The following is a 24,400-nucleotide window of genomic DNA, read 5'->3' as shown; positions in this document are numbered from 1 at the left end:
TTAATGTGGTCAAAATAAACAAACAAAAAAAAAACATTCTAAAAGCAAAAAGTCCTTCTGTAATAAAAATACTACTGCTTGGGGGCATTTGAGGACAGGGCCACTGACAGCTTTGCCTGGGCCCGGGATAAAGTAGTCTGACTGGAAGCACCTCCCACCCAATGCAAACAATGTAATGAGAACACCATTCTGGGGACCCCCACTCACTGGGCCCGGGGCAACTGTCCCCTTTGTTCCCCTCGTCAGATTCCTGGCCAGAAGCATTGTAGTACTATGTGTTTGGTGGTACTTGTACTGACTGTGGCACTTTGGGAACATGAAGTTCTTGTTCATGTAGTAAGATGCTGTGCATGCAAGAGGATGGTACTGGTGGAAATCATGGACAACAGATGTTTGTGTGTTTCCAGTTTTGAGTGTGTGTGTGTGTGTGTGTGTGTGTGTGTGTGTGTGTGTGTGTGTGTGTGTGTGTGTGTGTGTGTGTGTGTGTGTGTGTGTGTGTGTGTGTGTGTGTGTGTGTGTGTGTGTATGTGTGTGTGTGTGTGCGTGCGTGCGTGCGTGCGTGCGTGCGTGGGTTTCTCACATTAAGTAACAATTTCCAATTCTCCATGCTAACACACTGCTCTGTTCGCATGTGTCATCGTAAACGTAATGGGTCGGAGTCTATTTCCTGTCAGTTAGAGTCTCCCCATGAATTTCATGTCTGAGGGATTCAACCTGTTCAGTATAAAGAAAGGTGCAGCAGGACGAAAGGCTGATACAGATTTATTTGACTGAGTGTTGCTTTTTGTCTTTTTTTCCTTGGTAAAACAATTAAATAATCAAAAACTAGTTCTGCCATAAAGGTCCAAAAAGGATTTCTGTGTGGACAGCTCTTATCCCCATGGCTCACAGTGTGTCCTTTTGACAGTTGAACTGAGAGGTGTTCCACTGCTGAGTGAAGGTTAGTTGGTGGGGGCACAGAGACAGAGGATGTTTGCCCCCCAGTTCCATCCTGTATCCTGCCAGGCCAACCAATCAGTGGGAGGGCAGACACACCAACTGATATTTGTGTATTTATTATTCTTCTAAAACAGTGAACAAAAAGACAAGAGTGGCCCATGAAAATATGTACTGTACTTATTTTTTAAATTAAAGAACAAAAACAATATATTTTTTTATACAGACAGGATGAGGCGAGTGATTTCCATCTTACGGGCAACTGCCCAATGACAATAACAGTTCTGAAGTCTCGACGTAATATTTGGCCAAAGTTATTATTTATGCTGACCAAGATAAAGTGCTCTATGTGTCAGCAATACAAAAAAATGGGATCAATTCTAGTGTCCTATATGGGCGTGTGTGATGGACTGACCATCATTAGGGTTGTGGGTGTGTTTTTGGCTGATTTTCATTGACTTTCAGATTTCGTACCAAGATTCTGGTCTGACCAAGAAGATACCGAATAATGTTTCCAAACGGCATGGTTAACCCACCCACCTCGGTTTTCCAGTGGTTGGGGTCAGAAATAGCTGCGCGAGAGTTTAAACCAAACATTTTCTTAGTCCCTACAGAGCGTCTCTACTTAAACCACGTCACTGACTTGAACACGCCTCTACCCAAGACTGTTGGAGATGTTCAAAGTTGATTGGTTCCTGTCAAAGTAGGCACAGTTCCCCAGCCCGGTGGAGCTCAGAAAGTACTTGAACAAGCTCTTTTCCTGAATAATTTCGGAGCGCCAAAGGTGTTGCGTCATTAGGAGGGCGCAGAGTTCTGACTGTCACACCAATGAGCCTGGCTCTGTGGTGTATTGCACAGTAAATGTTGCAGTGCTAATTCAACACTTAAAGATTTCATTTAAGTCCAAATTATGTCAAAGCAACTCTCTAAGTGTTAAATGAGAACTGTAAAATGTACTGTGTGGTCAGAGCCCCAGTATGGTACTCCTGATGGTTCTGATTCGAGTCTCGGTGGGGCAACTCTTCCCCTTTGCTACAGTGTGACTCTTTGAAATTCCCTTATTGAACTCCTTTCATTCTGAAATGTTGCTAGTCTCACAAAGAGGCATTGGATCTATGTCATATTGATTCGGAATTCAACTCCTCTTCTCCTAATCTACCATCTGTGATTTACCTTACTGCCTTAAGTCATATGAAGCCACAAACTGTTTAGTACACTTTTGTAAAAACTTGCTGTCATTGTGATACTTGTAGTTGTCGTCAATGTACTAACGTCATTTTGTCAGCCCTTCTTGCTCACATAACCCATGTCTATCTAAAGTGGTTTGTGGTTAGACCTACACATTTAGCTACCTTTATGCATCTATTCACTTATCTGTCCAGACACATCAGTTCAGTTAAGACTGTGCAATATATCAAACCATGTCAAACAATATCAGTGTAATAATCCATCAGTGCAAATAGCAAAGTATTAACCCTAACACAAGAGCTAACCATAAACTTTACCCTTAAAAAGGACACTAGATCAGTGTTGTTATTTTTTTCATAAAGCCTTTTCAGATTCTAATGTTATACCTTTATACAGCAGGTGTCGGAAGGGGGGATGACCTCATAAAGTGGACTGCAATTATGGAAAATATTTCCTGAAAACATTGGACGTCTAATATATGCATCAGGTATCTCAAATTATTCAGTTTTCTTTGTAAAAGTGCATTCCCATCAAGCCATTATGTTGGGCCTTTTAAGACAGTCCCCATCATAATCTGTCCTAACCTTGTTGGTAAGTACATAAAACACATCAGTGTTTTCCTTTGAAAGCCTCTACTAGTCTTTAAAAACTAGATGAAAGACGGCTTGAAGATCCCCTTAACCTCCGGCCGCACAGCAAGGTCAGTGATTTCCCACTCACAACTTTCCACTGAGTTTTCAGTCAAACTTTGCCCCAATCAGGGGAGGGAAAGAAGAGGGGAGGGAAGAGGGGAGAAGAGGAGAGCAGACAGGAGGATAGGAGGAAAGAAGAAAATTGAGAGGAGAGAAGGAGAGAGAGGGTGAAAGGAGAGGAGACGAAGAGGAAGAGGAGAGGAAGAGGGGATGAGAGGAGAAGATAGAAGAGGAGAGGAAATGAAATGAGAGGAGAAGCACTGATGGCAGAGGAGAGAGATGACAAGAGGAGAGGAGAGGACAGAAGGGAAACAGGGGCGGAGGAGAGGAGAGAAGCTGAGCGGAGAAAAGATAGGGAGAGTACAAAAGAGAATACATGAAAATAGGGAGGAAAAGAGGAGAGGAGAGGAGAAGAGAGGAGAGGAGATGAGTGGAAAGGAGAGGAGAAAAGGCTGAGCATAAGGGGAGAAGCATCTCATCCATTTTGCAGATGGCAGTTCCTCCACTACGGACGGCCATGCGATCTATGCTCTGTTAACAGTGACAAATGAACCCATTAATAGCCTACAGCACAGGCCTGCGACGACTACAGACCTGAACACGCAACTCTGCTGTAGCTCAGACTCAGACACCATCTCATGGGACGCCCAGAGTAGAAAGACGTATAGTATACAGCACTTTGTCAAGGACACCAAAAAGCAATGAATTCTAATCCATGGTAGCAGGGCCGCTCACAGTTTTGCCCAGGCCTGGGACAAAAGCCCCCCCTCGTCCACTACACGCAATGTAATGAATGACGACTCAAATCTGGGCCCACACTCTCCCTGGCCCGGACATCTGACCCCTTTGCCCCCCTTTTTTGCGAGTAAAGGCCTCTTTTGAGTCATACAACACCGACTTTGCAGGAAACAGGAGACGCACTGTCAGCGGGGGTGGGTCCTCATACAGTACTTCAAAGCGGTCAACTATGCATACGAAGGGCAAAAGTGTGCGTGGCGTTTTTTTCCCCCTGAGAATTTAAGGGCGGCGGACCAATCAGGACCTTGCACTGTCCGCTAGCGTACCGGCAGATTACGGACAATTCAGCCTGGGAGAAGCATGCGTTCAGCGCTGCAGTTGCAGGATGAGTATAAACCAGGCTTAAGCAAGCAAGCCTTTGTACGTGAGACTCCTGAACTCCCAACTCTGAAATCCCTTACTCAGACACCATCTCATGGGAGGCCCGGAGCAAGAGGACGTGAGAAACCAAATCAACAACAACAACAACAACAACAACAACAACAACAACAAAAAGAATTTGCTGTTATTCAGACACCAACCAGCAGTAAAGGCTGAGGTATGGTCGCCATTATGCATCTGGCTGGGCACGATGGAGAGTTAAGCGATGAATAAATAAATGAAGCAATTACACGAGTGAATGATTAGGGGTGTTTCGGTACGTCACATCGCAGCGAAATAGAGAATAATTTGTGAGACAAGCATTGCCGGATTAAAGCAGAGGCTAGATATGCCTGCAACATGTAGCCTAGGGGCCCCATACCATCTTAATTCAGCCCTGGGGACAAGTTTTTCTCTATGATGTCATTGCTTGCTAAGTTGGTAAAAAAAAAATGTGTGAGTGTGTATTTCAGACCATATTTTGCATTGTGTTTCCGTCATGTTTCTTGGGATTTTTAAGAGAGTAAAAACACTTTTCCGCTGAGGCGATGTACTGTGTGCAGGTGGTGCAGGTCTGGTCTCAATCGGAAACTGTCATCCCTGGGCGACGGTCGAGTGAGTCTGCAGACGGCCCAGGCCTGGCCCAGCCCTGCACAACACAGCCGATGCATGACAGCACATTATGTCCAGCTCATCACCAGGGCCGCTGACAGCTTTGGCTGGGCCCGGGACAAAGACATCGGAGAGGGCCCCAAACCCAATCAATACAATGTCGTGAGGATCCAATTTTGGGCCCGCTCTCTCTCCCTGGGCCCGGGACAAGTGACCCCTTTGTCAGGCTTCCCTGCTCATCACATAACCCAGGGTTTCCCAAACTGGGGTGCGTGCACCCCTGGGGGTGCGTGGCCTGCCATAAGGGGGTGCGCGAGCTGAATTGAGCAATGGCGGATATGTGTGTTTTTATACAACATTGATCAAAATGAAGTAGTTTTAAGTGTATGGTGAACTGTATGCTTGAAGAAACATCAAGTCTACAATATTGGAAATGAGGATTCATAAATGACTCTGCATAATGTGCAGTGAAGCCATATCTGAGCGGCCATCAAAACACCAAAACATTGCTTAGGGGGTGCGCGAACCACATTGAAATGTACAAGGGGGTGCGCAAGGAAAAAAGTTTGGGAACCACTGACATAACCCCTGCACAACAAAGCGCTCCTGGTTACATACAGTAGTCCTTTCCATGACTACTGTTCATGCACAATCACATTCTGTACCAGACAACAGTATGCAGCACGGAAGTGCAAATACACACACACACACACATAAACACACACACACATAAACACACACACAAGCACATCCACGTACACTAGACACACTGCCACGCACATGAATTAACCTTGGTGATGTAACTAAAGAGCACCGATGTATGTTTGTTTTGAATGGTAAGTCCTAAGTGCGTAAGAGTGTGTGGGACCCGTTGTCAGGAGTTAAACATTAAACCCTCAAGCCCACCGCCTCCAAAAGAAGACGGCCAGCCCAGAACACTTTGGCCCTTCAAGTTTCCACATTAAGCAGATCGCCGGCCAGCACTGGGCGTGCTCACTGAGGTGGGTGGAAGTAGCTCCCACAATATGACCGTCAGAGAGAGAGAGAGAAACAGAGAGAGAGAGAGAGAGAGAGAGAGAAAGAGAGAGAGAGTGTGTGTGTGTGTTTGTGTGTGTGTGTGCGTGTGCGTGCGTGCGTGCATGCGTGCGTCTGTGCGTGTGTGATATTAGACACAGACAGACACAGGAGTGCTTAGTAATGATGCTCAAAGGAGATCTACTATTTGGCTTCTTGATGAAGTAGCAAATTTAGTCATTCTCTTAGGACACCGAAGCATGCACACACACACACACACACACACACACACACACACACACACACACACACACACACACAAAAACTTACCAATATATCTTTGTGGGGCCCTCCCATTGACTTCCATTTATACTAACCCTAGCAATAGCTAAAGAATGCTAAACTGTGCCCACCCACACCAAATCAATCTCAAACCTTAACTTGTCAGTGAGGAAACGTAACAACGAAACTACTAAGAAAACACTGCAAGATTTTTGGATTTCCCCAAAATGTGGATCTCACAAAGTCCTATTTTCTCAATGTTACCAACTCAGTGGGGACATCTGGCACCAACAGGCCAACATGCGTCATAATATTTTTCCCTAGATTAGCCAGAGACCTGGAAATGGCCTTACCGTAACATCTTCCGTCGTGCGCCAATGTCAGTGATCTTGCCACATATGAGGACAAAGAAATGGGCCATTTCTCAGCTGAGCTAAGCTCTTCTGCAGTTCTACATTTTGTCAGTGAAGGTTATTCTACTTGGTCGCGTGTTTGGAAGTAATTCAGACTCCACCATCCTCAGGATACAAACAGGATAGATTCAGGCCATCCGAGAACTGTGCCGGTACCCATTCCCACACCTAATCTTGAACCGGCTGGTGTGTTCATGCTGTAAGTTTGAGCGTTCGAGAACCGTAAAGTTGGTTTACGATGCGAACTCTAAAATACTTATACACTCACTTACGGAAAAGTTCAGAGCCTGATATGAACGTGAGTGGTTCGCAAGTAAGCTCTTTAGTTCCAAACATAACTGGTCTGGGAATGGACACCGGCAATGTTCTGGTCGGCCTGAAAACAGTGTTGTTGCCATTTCCTTTGTCATTTGCAATGTTCTAAGTCGAGATGTACAGGATCCAAGATCCGGTTCCGGATCCGGCAGGATAATAGGGTTTTTCGGACTATCCGGATCCGGCAGGATCTTAAGCAGTGGATCCGGTATCCGGCAGTTACCTAAAAATCAGGATCTGGGGCATCTCTACTTTTTAGGTAGTCTAGGCTTTTCAGTCAGTCTTTCACAACCCCAATCGCTGCATGGAGTGAAAGCCCTTTGGAAGCGGCTGTTGAAGGCAGTGTGGCAGTAAGCCAATGAGTTTTAAAAATAGTTTGCGCCAATGTAATAAAAAGGGCCCATGTGTGCGAGTTGGCTATGTGTTTCAACCCCTTCGTAGGATCCGGTATCCGGTTCCGGATCCGGCAGGATCTTAAGCAGTGGATCCGGTATCCGTCAGGATCCTAAAAATCAGGATCTGGTGCATCTCTAGTTCTAAGAAAGAATTTGGCTGTGTCAAAGAGTCACCAATCGCAAATCATATACAAACATGTTTGATATCTATTTCTGGAGATATAACAATGGGCACGTTTACATGACGTTTTTAATTCAGAATTAAATAGTTCCGTCGAGTTTGCTTTGAACTTTCATTTAATTCCGAATTATGAAGTGTTTACATGGCGTTATCTAAGTGGAATTAAGCTTTATTCAGAACTAAATTGAGTTAATTCAGAATTAAATGTAAACGTGTGTACGATTGAAGACAAGATTGTAGGTTCTGATTCTTGAACCTGTCATTATAATCAGATGATATTTTGAAGTTGTGTGATTTCGGTAGCACTTTACAATAACCTTCCGCTATAAACAGTTAATAAACAGTTAGCAAACAGTTAGCAAACAGTTAACTATTAGTTTACTATACATTTATAGGTGTATACTAAACACTTACAACGTTTTAAAATATTTTTATTAGTCCTTCTGTAACACTTAATAGAACATAATTATAAGTTACTTAATATATTATTAAAAATGCTTTTATGATTAATTAACTAACATATCAACAGTAACTTGAGCATAACAAGTGACTTATAAACTGTTAACTAATTATTACTTAATATATTATAATTATTAGTTGTGGTTTACAATTTATAGTTCAATATTAACTAAGTACTTATTATTTAATCATGAATACATTGTAATTAAATGTTTTTTAAGTGTTAATATTAACTAAACTATTGTTAATTACTTATAAATCATTTAATAATAATTATGTATAGTATGTATTAATGTATTACTAATGTTTAAAATTCAGTATGGGGAACCTTATGGTGAAGTTGGTTGAGCTTTATTAATGTATAACTAATGTTTAAAATTCTGCATTGAGAACCTTATTGTGAAGTTGGTTGAGCTTTACTAATGTTTTACTAATGTTTAAAATCCAGTATGGGGAACCTTATGGTGAAGTTGGTTGAGTTTTATTAATGTATAACTAATGTTTAAAATTCTGCATTGAGAACCTTATTGTGAAGTTGGTTGAGCTTTACTAATGTTTTACTAATGTTTAAAATTCATTATGGGGAACCTTATGGTGAAGTTGGTTGAGCTTAATTAATATATAACTAATGTTTAAAATTCAGTATGGGGAACCTTATGGTGAAGTTGGTTGAGCTTAATTAATATATAACTAAAGTTTAAAATTCAGTATGGGGAACCTTATGGTGAAGTTGGTTGAGCTTAATTAATATATAACTAATATTTAACATTCAGAATGGGGAACCTTATGGTGAAGTTGGTTGAGATTAGTTAATATGTAACATTTAAGTGATACTGTCCCATTTTTGGACATAAGCTCATATTACACCTCCCCTTGAATCAAGTTATTGAGTTTTACCTTTCCCTTATTTTTTGTTTTACCTGTACTTCTTGTCGTTCTCTGAGTACGGCAGTGCAATTTTTATCTCCAAGCTAGCAGTTAAATTGAGTTCTGAGACCAGCTAGCCGCCAGCTGGTCTCATAGGACTCAATGTTAACTGCTAGCATGGAGGTAAAATTTGCACTGCCATACTAGAACGGTTGAACATACAGGAGGAGAAAGGTAAAACTCAATAATTTAACTCAAGGGGATGTGTAATATGAGCCTATTTCCAGAAATTTGACAGTATCACTAGAAATGATCACAGTACAAATGATTTTCAATTGGTCTCAAGAAATACATTTTCACACTGTTATAAAGAGAGAAAAGAATTATCAATGATGTTAAACTGTTGTTACCCACTACTGAGTATGGTACACGTCAATGGTAGGCCAGGATCAATGGGCTACAGAATGTGACACTAGGCTTTGGGTAGAGTGAAAAAGATACCAATTAAAAGACAACATACAATATGTTTCTACAACATTTTCACCATTTATATTAGAGCATGTCAAATCAAAAACCCCAGCACGCTACAAAACAGAGAACTTGCCAGGGTCACAACACACATTTCCCAGATCAAATTCCCTAACAATACAAAAATAATTCCTAACATAAAAATGTAGCCTTAACACAAAACATTAAGTTTCTGTCCTTTTATGTCCTTATTAGATCCACAGAGGCGAGCGCAAGCCGACAAGAGCAGTAATTCAAGAGAGTTGACCGCTTCACTCCAAAAATGTCCTTTGGAGGATTAAAGTGACGTCCCGTGAATTGAAACAGTCCAAAACAAAAAGGAAAGGATATCGAAAGCAAAATGAACAGGGAAAACCATAATGTTCGTGTCAAATGTCCATCTTGCATAAATAATAATAATTATTATTATTATTTATTTATCATTAAAAATAATCATGTATCCATAGAAAATATTGTATGCAACCCTAATGAAGAATGACATTCTTATATACAAACCCCAACTCCGATGAAGTTGGGACGTTTGGTAAACAGTGAATAAAATCAAAATGCTATCATTTTCAAAACATTCAATCTATTCATTAGATGGAGAATAGTGAAAAGACAACATATTAAGTGTTAAAACCGAGAAAAAATATTGTTTTGGGGGACATATGTACTCATTTCTAATTTGATAAATCCAACATGTCTCAAAAGAGTTGGGACGGGGATCAGTGAAATTTAGTAAACATCCAAATAAGATAAAACAACAAAGAAGAACATTTCAAAATGAATTGTACTGACGGACAATATAGGTGTCCAGGTATAAGATCATCACAGAGAGGCTGAGTCACTCAGAATTAAAGATGCAAAGGGAATAATTACCATAGTTATTACATACATTTTTGAATTCCCTTTGATTTACCACGGTTGAGTGTATATAAGACATATTTTTGTTAATAAAATCATTGAATAGGTTCATGACATCATGAAATATATATTGGCTGTAGTCTCACTCTAATTCCTGGAGTGCTAGAGCTATTGAAAATTGACCATATTAAGAATGCTTAATGCATGAAAATGATACAGGGGTTTAACATTCTTCTAAGCACCTGAGCTCACTTGAAATAGACCCAGAAGACATGGGAAACTGTCCTTTGCTTACAGAAGTCAGCAGAAGTTGTAGAAGTCCATTCTTTTTGACAATAATAGAGCATTGCACATCCTGTGCTACAGTGAAAATGGACCATCCAACTTGTGTTAGTGCTAGCTTCAAAAGTCAGCCTCCATGATGGCATGCGGATGCAGTAGTGCATTGGTTAAGATGTTCTCACTCATCTGTAGAGTTAAATACAGTGCTGCTGAATGGTATAAATGGGTTTTAAACAGCATGAAAAGCCACTCATGCATTATATTTTGAAGGGAAATCTTCGGTTACTGCCACATAGTAAGGTCAAATTGCATTCTCTACTATGTTTTAACAGTTTGGCTCCATCATAAGGACCAGCAGGTGATAAAATGGTGGGTTTTTGGTCAAGACCTGTCACACTGTAAGCACTACAGAAAGGAAAACATTGCAAAACATGACAAGGAATACACCCACCATTTAAGCTGGTGAAATCATGTCCAAGATAGGAATTAACACTGTTTTTTATATAAAATCATCTCATCGGTTAATGTATTTAACTGTTAAGTGTTGTCTTTTGTTTTGTTTTTAGTCTTCCTCGACATTTGCTGCCATTTGTTGTCCCCGTCCCAACTCTTTTGAGACGTGTTGGATTTATCAAATTAGAAATGAGTACATATGTCCCCCAAAACAATATTTTTTCTCGGTTTTAACACTTAATATGTTGTCTTTTCACTATTCTCCATCTAATGAATAGATTGAATGTTTTGAAAATGATAGCATTTTGATTTTATTCACTGTTTACCAAACGTCCCAACTTCATCGGAGTTGGGGTTTGTACAAACATAGGATATAGGGAAAAATAATAAAATGGGCATTAACAAAATGAAATAAAAACATCACAAGTAAGAGATTGAAAAGTTTAAATATTTACAACCCCCCCCCCCCCAAAAAAGGTTTGAACATTTAAAAAAAAAAATTGAATTGTCCTTCAAAAATTGGAAATAGTCCTTTAAATCCTCAAAAGAGACGATGTAGAGAGTTCCTTTAAGTTGTTCAAAAAGAAAAATAGCTCCTTTCAAGCAGTTCAGTTCAAGGCGTTGAAGTCAGTCATAGTCAGTGATGTGACACAAGCAGGCCACAATCCTACCAAATATGCCATGCGCAATGTAGAACAGGATCACATTCGAATGAGTGGGTGGCTCGCCATCTAGTAGTCGACGAATCCTCAGCAGAATCCAGATCCAGCTCAAAAACTTCACCTATGTGAACATATGTCATCAGTTAAGTTTGGTTTATTTGATAGGGACAGACACATCATGTAGCCTAGGCTGTAGAGCAGCATAACAGAAAAGCATCATAGCAGTTACAGCCGTAAGCTACACACCCAGGACAATGTTGAATTCCTATCAAATATCATCAGTTTAAACTTAAAGTTGTGCAACATTTAAAATCAATCTTCTCAAAAGAAAAGCTATGCAAACTGCAAACCTGCAAACACTTTGTTCCTACAGCATTGCATACCATTCAGTTAAATAACCATTATCAAGTAAACAGGGTGAATACTATGAAATAACAACATAGTGTACTGAAATTGAGGTAACCTTGCAATTATACATGGGCCCGTACAGTGTTCAACACAATGTTATGAAGAGGGGCAAGACACTGGCAGCCAAACATGTGAGATAAGTTTTTGACCGTCAGCGGTTTCCAACAATCAGAGGTGGAGTTGTGCACAGGTAGGTTCGCGCAGTCAGGTTATAAACAACATTTAGAACCCATGTATAGGCCTAGAGAATTACACCTTGCACGCAATGGGTGCGTGATCACAGCATGTGAAATACAGTCTGCTTACTCCGAACTCATTTCAACCAGCCAACACCAAACTTAAGTATTAACAAAACAAAATACAAATTGCAGGTTTCACCTGAAGTATTTGGCAGTGATAGACAATATAAGACTTAGGTTACAACAGTATGGGGAAAAATAGACAAGTTGCCTTACCAAGACGATTGAAACAGAAGAAATACTCGATGGAATACTCCATGGAATCCATACTGAAAAAGAAACACAAAGGACAGGAGAGTCATAACATACACAGGGCAGCCGTGGCCTAGTTGTGAGGCAGCCGTGGCCTAGTGATAAGAGAGTTGGTCTTTCAATCTGGGGGTTGCAGGTTCGAATCCCTCTGACCGCTCCCTACATCTCCATGGCTGAAGTGCCCTTGAAAAGGCACCTAAACCCACATTAGTCCAGGGACTGTAAACAATACCCTGACATATAATAACTAAGTCGCTTTGAATAAAATGAAAGTGTCAGCTAAGTGAAATGTAATGCAATGTAATGACATCACAGTTTGAAGTCATTGGCTCATGACTCAGGAGTACATGATCAATGCAAACAAATATATCTCCAGCACATGCATTAAGGGCGTATTCAGACCAGGAAAGTCCGATAGTTCACTTTGTTTGGTCCGAACCTAATTTTAAAAATTTGGTGCGGTTGGCTTTCAGACTGTGTACATTTCAGTAAGCGGACCAAAATCGACAAGAAAGCCACGCGCCCTGAGGTCGTTCAGCTATTGGTCAGAAACGACACGCGCAACAAGTTAATGCTATGTCCAAATAGGACTACAAGCATCCAAAGAGTTCAGCGGCATGTAAATTAAACGTTCACGGCATGTATGGCATAGCGCTCACACGAAATATAGCGCAGACTATCTGAAGCTCATGACATGAAGGGAGTCTTCCTGAAAGCCAATTGATTGATCCCGCGAGTTGGGATAGCCACATTTTATCAGCTGTTTCTTTCTTTCTTTCTTATAATGTCATATAGCGTGCGGGCGAGATTGCTGGCTGGTTTAGTCATCAATATTAGGATAACCACCTCCCTGCAATCAGTGTTTTACACTTGGGATGTCTGGGAACAACGCAAAACAGGCTCAATGTGAAACATTGGCGAGCTTATTCCACGCACCACGCCATTCTTTCTTCTCGAAAATAAACAGTGCGCTCCACTGTCATTTGGATACGTTTGTATTGGAATATTGGCTACCATTTGCAGCAATATTTCACGCACTCCATCAAGAAAAAAAATAACATGATGAGCACGGGCATAGCGTTTGGATCATACAAACTTGCCAACATGCCACCACAGCGGGTAAATTAATGAATTACCTTCGTTGTCTTCATCACAACTTCTTCAAGTAGCCTAGGCTATTCCACTAGCCTACACCCATCCAACGCACAGCTAGCAAGCCAGTGGGATAAGTGCCATGTCGTAATTATTGCTATCATTATCAGAATCCATACTGTGCGGAGTACAGTGTTTTCTTCCGTTTCTTCAGAAGATGCTTTTCGGATTTGCCCCAATCAACATTTAAAATGCTGTGATAGGTAAATTAACTCTCTTTTTCCTTTCCTGTGCTCCACTGACAAGCCATCCTCATTGAAAATATGAATGACCGTAGCCTACAATAATGTAGCCTACGCCCACGATTGCGATAGTTTAGGCTATTATTTTATTAATATTAATATTGTTGCAAACAAACCACTCTGTCGAATTTACACCAAAGACATGGACATGACAAGTTGTGGAGTCGCTTTGTTTACACTCTGTTTCCCATTAATCTCGAAAAACGACGGAAGCTCCCGAGGTACAAAAAAGCAAAAAGTCTGGGTTTAGGTCCGGTCTGCTTTCACACCTCCAAAAGGTCCGCACCAGGGTTCGTTTGATCCGGACCGAGTCCGACCTTTCAGCTCGGTCTCGGTCCGCTTGTTTGGTCCGGACCAGGATTCGCTGGTTTGTATTCAGACCATCCCAAAAGGTCCGAACCTGGTCCGTTTGGTCCTTTGGTCCGGACCAAACGTGGTTGGTGTGAATACGCCCTAAGTTTTTTGTCTAAAGTAAAATGTATTCCATGGCAAACTATTATCAGTTTTTTTTTTTTTGTAAAGAGGCTTGGTTAACACATGCCAGTTGAATTATGACTGAACAAACTAACCACGGTATGCGAATGATGATTCTCCTCTTTGGCTTCTCTGAAGTCCAGGCGAACAAAGTTGGCAGGCACAGCATCCTTTATTAGCGTTGTCATACCACGGGTGACTTTAACTTCTCAACGTGCTCAGATCAAACCTCGGTCTCAGCGTTGATCTGTAACCATAAATACCAGCATGTATTTTAGTTCGTTAGCAAAACAACTTCATTTTGGCACAAGTATGCTACTGGTTCTGGTAACACATCTGATAAGCCATCGGATCGCTTAACACAAAATTGAAAGCATAATTTTGAAATAGCGATCTGGAAATACCATATACCTGTAGCGTTGTGTAATTACACATTCATATTTTTTTTAATTAGGCTTCTTCATTAGGCTACATGAGTCATGACAAGTTTGGCGACGGTGGGGGATGGAGACTCCCAACTGAGATCGCTCCCGGACGTGCGGTCCCAGGTGTTTCTATCACTCCCGGACGTGTAGTCCCACCCGATTATATTTCACGTATTATCATATACTGCCACATACAAGCAATTTAGGGTTAGGGTTAGGGTTAGGTTTAGGGTTAAGGTTAGGGTTAGAAACAAAAAACTAACATCAACAACATAACTAGCTCCGTCATATGGCGGTGGTACCGATAGTCTGGCTAGTGGGAGCGAGATGAAAGGGGAGCGTCCTGGGTTGGGAGCGTCAATCAGGGAATCGTTTGGCGAGCTAGCTTATTTGTGCTAGCTAATGCGTATGATTGGACATAATCAGGCCCGTTGCGTTAAGGTACGCAATGTAGGCAGTTGCCTAGGGCCCCCGAGTAGGTGGGGCCCCCAAGGACGACAGGTTATGTACCCAACAGCATTGACGATTTTAAATAGCTTTACAATAAGGCACTGTCATCTGTATGAAGGGCGCTGCTGCGAGGGAAGCAACAGCGCCTCTCTAATACCCCCTGCTCGAGGGGGCCCCCCTCCCAATAGGTTTGCATCAGCGACAACGTGAAAATGTCAATTGCCAAACAGCGCAACGACAATTTAGTCAGTCAAAGTACCCCCAGCTGGAGGGGGCCCCCCTTCCAATTGGTTCAAGCGTCAAAATCCAGCGCAAATACAAACTGGAAATCAAGCGACAAATCTCTCACTGGGTGTTGCGCAGACGCCAGTTCAGCCTACAGTATACCCTCTACATTTTTGGCTCAAGACAGTTGCTTTTATAATACAAGTTAATTTTGAAGACGACACATTACTCTCTGTAGGCCTACTGCCAAACCACCAAACTGCCCCAGGCCAGTTGACATAGCACAGACAGCAAGGTGCTTCATTGATTTAGCCTACACTTTACAGTGTATTGTGTTTTCAAAAACGTCTGTGAAGCATTAATCCACGTGCTGTAACAAGCACTGGGCAAACGTCGATTGTTCAGTAACGCGCATTTTCCCGACACGGAACTGTTTTGGATGTGGACAAACGCAAGATGAAAAGAATGAACAATGTAATGCCTATCGGATAACACGAGTCACACAAGTGCGTTGTGGGATAGTTAAATTGTAGCACAATAGCCTTTCTTGCTATTACTATGGATTACACCTTGGAATTTGGAACCATGATTGTGGAAACGCGTGGATTACAGTCAGAGGTTGGGATACATTCTGGGATAGGCTACATTCTGCGGTCAAGACAAACTCAAGGTAAGGGCACCAGGATATTGGTCCCCTATAATTGACACGTTATCAACCACGGAGTAACGCAGGTGGTTGTTAACTTGTTCAGTGATCCTTGGTCACTCGCTACAGTAGCCTATTCGTGTTTGCTGCGATATTAGTCAACATTTGGATTGTATTTTCAAGTGCGTGATGGATGCGATAGGCTACGAAATAAATCTCGTCGAGGACACCCCCATTGGGTTTCTTACTTACCAATATCACATCCCCCCAAACCCCCACTGTGCCTGCTCATTCGTTTCTCAGCCTTGAGTTTCTGGACTGTATGCCTATTGTTTTATGAGTCAATATTTCGTTTTGCACAAATGGAGCACCCTCGGTTAGATTTTAAAAGTGATTGGAAAGATTAGACCATTTGTGCAATGATCATGATTTTCGTGGTAGGGTAAAAAAAAACCTGATTGGGCCATATAGGCCTACTTTCATGTGAGAGGTTAAACAACTTAACATTTAATTAAACTTAGCCTATGGCCTAGGCCTACTTCATGAGAAATGAGCCTACTGAATGGAATGGGCTTTATTTGCCGAGGTCTTTCTTCATAAAGTTTCATAAAATGAACTGTAGGGACTAGTTATCATAATAATTAGATTGCATTTCCTCACAGAAAATACTGGTGTACACATATATGCTTGCTTTTTATACATTCATTGCCCTTCATGCATGTGTTGCCCTAGCCACAACACTGTCTGTAAGGTGACTTGTTTGTTCCAAGGTTTCCATGGATTCTGTGACATTACTGTATGTTGTAATGGTAGGCTATGTGACAATGACTGAAGTGCCATCCAAAAATGGTCTGGCCCATCCGAAACAGAAATTCTTGTGCCGTGACTGCCCCATCAGGTGCCCCCCCCCCCCCCCCCCCAAAAAAAATAGCCTAGGGCCCCGACAACCCCTTTGCCTAGGGCCCCCAAAATCCTAGAAACGGGCCTGGACATAATTATGCATCTTACCTTGAAATATGGACCAGGATCCTTCTTGATGTGATTAATTCATTCACGCCGAAGTGCCTGCTCTTTGGCGAAACGGTGGAAAGTCTGTCCACGGTAGGATTTGTTTCTCTTTGAGGACGTAGGACTACATTTGGGCACACAGCAGTGAGGCGCCAAACAGCTGGTGTGCAGCCGGGTGTACCCCTGAAGTGTACCCCTCAACGTCTTTAGAAAGTTCCTGGTGAATAAGTCGAATTGAAACAAAACAAATACTCGATGAAAGGAAGCCTCTAGTCTTCAAAACTTACACCATTCACATAGCTGGACGCTCCGTACTCCAAAAGGAAACTTAAACTTCATAAAAAACGAAATATTTTCTTTTGATTGAAAATTCGACTGGCTCGGCAGACGACAGACTGAAGTGAACAGTTCCAAGGGAAGCCACAGCCGGTTTCAAAATAAAAGTCCCAAATCGTAATTGTCACAGTAAAGGTTCCGCTATTTCAAATTCATTTAAGTCATGTTTTAACAATAACAACCCATCATTAATTCATTGTTTCACCAGAATTACCGCTATTTATTATCCCATTTTACTGTGTATGCTTTTTATAAACTATTTTACATTTTCAATAGGCATTTGTCGACTGGGTTGCAGATGAAATAGGCTATCAAACAACTAGAACAGCATACAATAAATAAACAGAGGAAAGATATCAACCTAATCAGCTGATTTATTTTATTTATTTCAATGACTTGAAAATAGAAGACAGTTCAGTGCAATAAACTTTAACTTAAAGGTGCAATTATATTTACCAATATAAAACGTAAGATTGTTTATGACTGAAAACTCAAAATTGGGAAGGTGCACTTTTTTGTGTATTAATGTAATAAACATTAAAACCACTGCTAAAACAAAATATTTGGCCACCAGCCTTGAACCACAAGAGTACAACAGTAGGTGCCATCCCATTGCCAACTAGGCCCTCATAGGCCTATTTACACAAGAGGAGAAGAGAAAATAGAGAGGGAAAGAAGAGAATGATAATAGAATGGAGGAAGAAAGGAGAGATGGGTGAGGAGGAGTGAATGGCAGAGAGGAGTTGTTCTCTTTCTCTTGCGCACACAGTCTTCTCTCTGTCCACCCTCTTTCTGTCTCTCCCCTCCCCTCCCCTCTCCTCTCCTCTCCTCTCCTCTCCTCTTCTCTCCTCTCCTTTCCCCTCTCTCCTCTCCTCTCCTCTCCTCTCCTCTCTTCTCCCCTCTCCTCTCTTCCCCTCCCCTCCCCTCTCCTCTCCTCTCCTCTCCCCTCCCCTCCCGTCTCCTCTACTCTCCACCTCCTCTCCTCTCCACTCTCGTCTTCTCTCCTCCCTCTACTCTACCCTCTCCTCTCCCTTCCTCTCCTCTCCTCTCCTCTCCTCTCCTCTCCTCTCCTCTCCCATCCTCTCATCTCCTCTCCTCTCCTCTCCTCCCCCCCCTCTCCTCTCCTCTCCTCTCCTCTCCTCTCCTCCCCTCCCCTCCCCTCCCCTCTCCTCTCCTCTCCTCTCCTCTCCTCTCTCCTCTCCTCTCCTCTCCTCTCTTCTCCTGTCCTCTCCTCTTTTTTCCTCTTCCCTGTTCTCCTCTCATCTCCTCTCCTCTCCTCTCCTATCCCCTCCTCTCCTCTCCTCTTTTTCCCCCTGCCCCTTTCTCCTCCTCTCCTCTCCTCTCCTCTCCTCTCCTCTCCTCTCCTCATTTATAATTTGTAAACTACAACTAATAATTATAATATATTAAGTAATAATTAGTTAACAGTTTATAAGTCACTTGTTATGCTTAAGTTACTGTTGATATGTTAATTAATTAATCATAAAAGTATTTTTAATAATATATTAAGTAACTTATTATTATGTTCTATTAAGTGTTATGGAAGGACTAATACATATATTCGAAATTATTTATAAGTAATTAACAATAGTTTAGTTAATATTAACACTTAAAAATCATTTCATTACTATGTATTAATGATTAAATAATAAGTACTTAGTTAATATTGAACTATAAATTGTAAACTACAACTAATAATTATAATATATTAAGTAATAATTAGTTAACAGTTTATAAGTCACTTGGTATGCTTAAGTTACTGTTGATATGCTAATTAATTAATCATAAAAGTAGTTTTAATAATATATTAAGTAACTTATTATTATGTTCTAATAAGTGTTACAGAAGGACTAATAAATATATTTTTAAAACTTTGTAAGTGTTTAGTATACACCTATAAATGTATAGTAAACCTTTAGTTAACTAATAGTTAACTGTTTGCTAACTGTTTGCTAACTGTTTATTAACTGTTTATAGCGGAAGGTTATTGTAAAGTGCTACCGATTTCGGTTTGTGTAGTTTTTTTCTGAATAATTAAGCGCGAAAAAAAACAACCAGGCTGTCTTGAACACAAAACTCAAAAGCAAAATCACCAATGCATCCCCCAATGCATGATGCCTATTTAGAGTTGTAAAAACCCAATATAGTATTCCTCTATTAAAAGTCTGCATTATGGATTTGCACACACATTGTGTCCTGTGGAATCTGCATGGGGTAAGAGGGAAAGAAGAGGATAGTGCTTTGACACATCTGTGCAAGATGAAAGCTACTCTAAAATATCCTTGTGTGGGGGTGAAAACAGTGTTCAACAAATACCACAAAAATTCTTATTAGCCTTCTTGTATTCTATTAGCTCTGAAGAAGGTCGCACACGGCCAAAATGTGTCGGCTATCAATGGTGTCCATTAGTGGTGTCAACAATGATCGATTTGGCGATCCGAATCGATCCGGGGCATGGCCGATCCAGATCCAGATCCGGCAAGTTCCAGAATCAATCCGGCAATTTTTTTAAGTTTAAATTACTTCCATGGATATTTCGGGAGCAAATGAATGTTAAATTAAATAAAAACACTTCAAAACATTGCAAGACTGATACAGACTGATACAGAAAACAGCCAATAAATTGTTGCTCAGTATCTGACTACTTGTATTTCCTCATCATGGCTGAACATTTGCTTTGCGTTCAGTAGAAATGTAATGCATTGCAATGCATTGTAGAATTGAATCGAATCGGATTGGATCTAATAGAATCGAATCGAATCGGATCTACTACCTCCCGAATCGTGATTGAATCGGATCGTGAGGGCAGTGCCGATCCACACCACTAGTGTCCATGTATACATAAAGAACTTTTACTGCGCAATACGGACTTCAGAGTGTAGCGTGCCCATGTTGAGTTAGACTCTGAGGACATTCCTCTGCATTCTCAGAAGTCTGTGCTCAGCCCTTGCAGGCTTCACCCAGGGCTGGACTGGTACTCTGGCAAACAGGTAGCCTGGTGAACCAGCGCCACCCGCTGGACGGCAAAATGTTTTGTCTACGGGTGGGTCTGGCCTCGCATAATGATTCAATGAAGCCAGAATGCCATGAATCTGGCAAACCAATTACAACGCAAAGATGTGTTTTGAATCAAAGCGGGCAGGGTTTTGAGGGAAGGTTGTTCTCATCAACAATCTTCGGATGTATTATGCATCGAGGCCAGACTAAATTAGACATCCACATTTAGTCTGGTTTATCAGGCTAGCAAACAGGGCATTTTCCCGGTGGGCCGACAGTCCCCGGGGGCCGATACTGTTGTTGTGGTCGTTTTCCTGGGGATTGGACCACAAATTAGAATGGGAGGCCCATTGGTACACCATCAATATACTGTAGACAGTGGGTTTAGCCAGTCAAGATATAGTATCAAAGTGGCCTGTGAGTCTTCGGGGCCGGTGTATGACAAAAATTCCCTGGCCACTTTTCGGTCCCAGACCAGCCCTGACTACATCTGTGTAAATTTATAAGGAGAACCCCCACTATTACTACTGAAATACCACTATTACTACTGGAGAACCCCCACTATTACTACTGAAACAGTTGGGAGAGATAAGGACTTTTTCTTTGTGTTTTTCATGATTGTTCAGAATTTGTTTTTACTGTGGGAGTTGTCATACCCCCTTATCTCTCTATGTCTGTCTCTCTCGAAGTTCTATAATCATTCCTTCAGTGCCAGAGGGACAGCCCATAAATATTATGACTAATACAACAGACATGTGGTGTGTTTGTGTGTTACTGTGTGTGTGTGTGTGGGTGTGTGTGTGTGTGTGTGTGTGTGTGTGTGTGTGTGTGTGTGTGTGTGTGTGTGTGTGTGTGTGTGTGTGTGTGGGTGTGGGTGTGGGTGTGGGTGTGGGGTGTGGGTGTGGGTGTGGGTGTGTGTGTGTGTGTGTGTGTGTGTGTGTGTGTGTGTGTGTGTGTGTGTGTGTGTCTGTAGATGATAGCATATATAGCTCAGAATGTCAAAGGACATGAAACAGAATGGGATTGGTTTACAAAGATTGGTTTGTTTGTGTGTGTGTGTGTGTGTGTGTGTGTGTGTGTGTGTGTGTGTGTGTGTGTGTGTGTGTGTGTGTGTGTGTGTGTGTGTGTGTGTGATATTAAAAGGAGGAAAAGCGGTACAGAGTTTCAGGCTGTTTTCAATGTGCAACTGACACAGCCAAGCAATCAGCCAAGCAATACTGCCTGAGAGCAGCAATGACGTACATCTCTCTCTCTCTCTCTCTCTCTCTCTCTCTCTCTCTCTCTCTCTCTCTCTCTCTCTCTCTCTCTCTCTCTCTCTCTCTTTCTACGCACACGCACACGCACACCCACACACACACATTTAAACATTTAAACATGTAGTCTTAACACTCTGGCATCCAACCCTTAAATGTGTGTGTGTGTGTGTGTGTGTGTGTGTGTGTGTGTGTGTGTGTGTGTGTGTCTGTGTCTGTGTGTGTGTGTGTGTGTGTGTGTGTGTGTGTGTGTGTGTGTGTCTGTGTGTGTGTGTGTGTGTGTGTGTGTGTGTGTGTGTGTGTGTGTGTGCGTGTAATTGTGCTTCTCCAGGTCCACTGAAACCACCCCAACCCATTATGCTAACTGTCCATATCCAGCTGTGCTCCCTCGGTCCCCGGGGTCTCTCAAAACACTGCCACCCATGCCAGGCAATCTGGAAGAGGCACCATCGGAGGGACCAAAAGAAAACACATTTGTGGAACATTTGTGTCCCTGCACATTCGTGTACCCTGCCTGTGGCCCAAGTGTTGAACGAAGCATGTTTTATTAAAGCTTGTTCATCATCAAAACTGAGTCCGTCAGGTACTGCTGGAAAACAACAACACTGGTGATTTTTTTTCACCTGGTCAGCATTACAAAATGTCACTCTGTATAATGCCAGCCATACATTTCTTGTGTGTGTTTCAGAACCTATGGTTTTCTCTGCTGGGAAGTCTGTTTGGGCGAGTGACTTTTAGTGGCCCATTTGTCTAGAACAGTTCTCTTTTTCGAACAAGCCCCCTTGGTCTCATCACAAGCCTCCCAACGCCTCCTTGACCTTATCATGAGTCTGACAACACCCACCATAGTATTAAAAAAATAAATGGACTAATGCTCTCCAATGGCAACTAAGCACCGCCACCTCTCAGCTGTATCCTTCTCAACGCCCCCCATAGAGCTCCCCAACGCCCCCTGGGGGGCTGTACCACCCCCGTTGAGAATCACTAGTCTAGAAGTTTCCTTGTTTTGCTGTAGAGAGGCAGTGTGATGTCTTTGTCAGGTTGTTTAGTGTAATGCCTTTTGTGCTTGACAGGTTTGTGGGCAACCAGGCAATGAATTGCTGAGCCAGGGCTGCACGCCGCCATCAATTACGGTACGTGTTACTCCTCCACAGAGGGGGAGTAATTACAACTCCCAATGTAAAGGCTTTGTAAAGACAAAGGAACAGCGATGGGCAAAATAGAGAGAAAGGTGGATAGACAGGCAGGGGGAGAGAGAGAGAGAGAGAGAGAGAGAGAGAGAGAGAGAGAGAGAGAGAGAGAGAGAGAGAGAGAGAGAGAGAGAGAGAGAGAGAGAGAGATGTAGGGATGGAGGTGGATAGTTATAGGGTGACGCAAAGGCATGAGAAAGAAAGAAAGAGAGAGAGAACCAGAGAAGAACAAAAGAAGAGATGTATGGAATCAGAAGAGATAGTCAGAGATAGTCAGAGAGGAAGGACAAACATGGAGAGCATCTATAGAAATGAAAGCAAGCATTAGTAAAGTATCTTTGAAAAGCCTGACCAAGGGAAGTCACACATACGCTGATGTAGAATAAATACATTATGCACACAGCAGGTATACATTTAGCAAGAGAGGGGGAGCAAGATAATGGAGCAAAGAGAAAGAAAAAGGCACCAAAATAGAGAGAGACGTGCAGAGAAAAAAAAAGAGAGAAGCCGAGCAATAGAGATAGAGATAGAGAGAGAGAGAGAGAGAGAGAGAGAGAGAGAGAGAGAGAGAGAGAGAGAGAGAGAGAGAGAGAGAGAGAGAGAGAAAGAAAGAAAGAAAAAGAGAGAGAGAGTGAGAGAGAGAGAGAGACATACAGACGGACAAACAGACAGACAGACAAAGAGAACAAGAGTGAAATACATATAGACAGAGACAAAGGGACAGAGAGAGAGAGAGAGAGAGAGAGAGAGAGAGAGAGAGAGAGAGAGAGAGAGAGAGAGAGAGAGAGAGATGTAAAATCAGGTGAGCATTATGAGCATTGACAGCTCTAACACTGAACATGAGCTGCTGTCAGCAGGCCAGCCGCACACACCGCACAGCAGCCGTTCAGGAGCAGGAACTGATCTCCCCTGCCTGGATTACCATCACACAGCACCTAATACTGGGAGATGAGGAGCAGACACTGGATAACCATCACAAAGCCCCTAATATGATCATTACCAGTAGAGAAGCACTCTGCACTCACTCTGGACCACCTTAGCAACAGTCACGCACACTAAAAACTACAAACTCACACAAGCACGCATGCTCGTGCATGCACACACAGACAGACACAAATGCTTGTACAGACAAACACACACACATGCACGCACTCACACGCACACACTCACACGCACGCACACACACACACACACACACACACACACACACACACACACACACACACACACACACACACACACACACACACACACACACACACACACACACACACACACACACACACACACTCAACACACACACGTTTCTTGGCCACCCTCATCAACTTAGATTTCAGCAACTGAAAACCTGACAGAGAGAGTGTGGGCAGCCGTGTTCAATGGTTAGGGAGTTGGACTGTGGATCACAGGGTTGCAGGTTCGTATCCTGGCCTTAGCACTGCCTACACCCTCATGCATGGCTGAAGTGTCCTTGAGCAAGGCTCGTACAAAAAAAACCCTTCACAGTGTCTGATGTAGGCATGGGTGTCATTTTAGGTGTGGATGGTGGGGACATGTCCATTAACCTATCTTATCCCCACCACCTTTTCTAAAAATATAACGGAAAGAATAGTTAACCCAGACAATTTACCATAATGTCCCCAACACTATCAAAGCCAAATTGGATGTAGGCCCTACTAACATTTCAAAGTCAGATAAGATAAGTTGACTGTTGAGGGGCTGGCTTTTCACCTGTGGGCGCTGTCCTGAGGCTTGGATCTCCAGGACTGTGAAGTGGAAGCATCCGTATCCATGTCAGCCCCTGACGGTGCTGTCTGAAC

Source organism: Engraulis encrasicolus, chromosome 11 (assembly GCF_034702125.1).
Source record: "Engraulis encrasicolus isolate BLACKSEA-1 chromosome 11, IST_EnEncr_1.0, whole genome shotgun sequence".
In the NCBI taxonomy this organism is placed as follows: Eukaryota; Metazoa; Chordata; class Actinopteri; order Clupeiformes; family Engraulidae; genus Engraulis; species Engraulis encrasicolus.
This window is presented reverse-complemented; position numbering follows the sequence as displayed.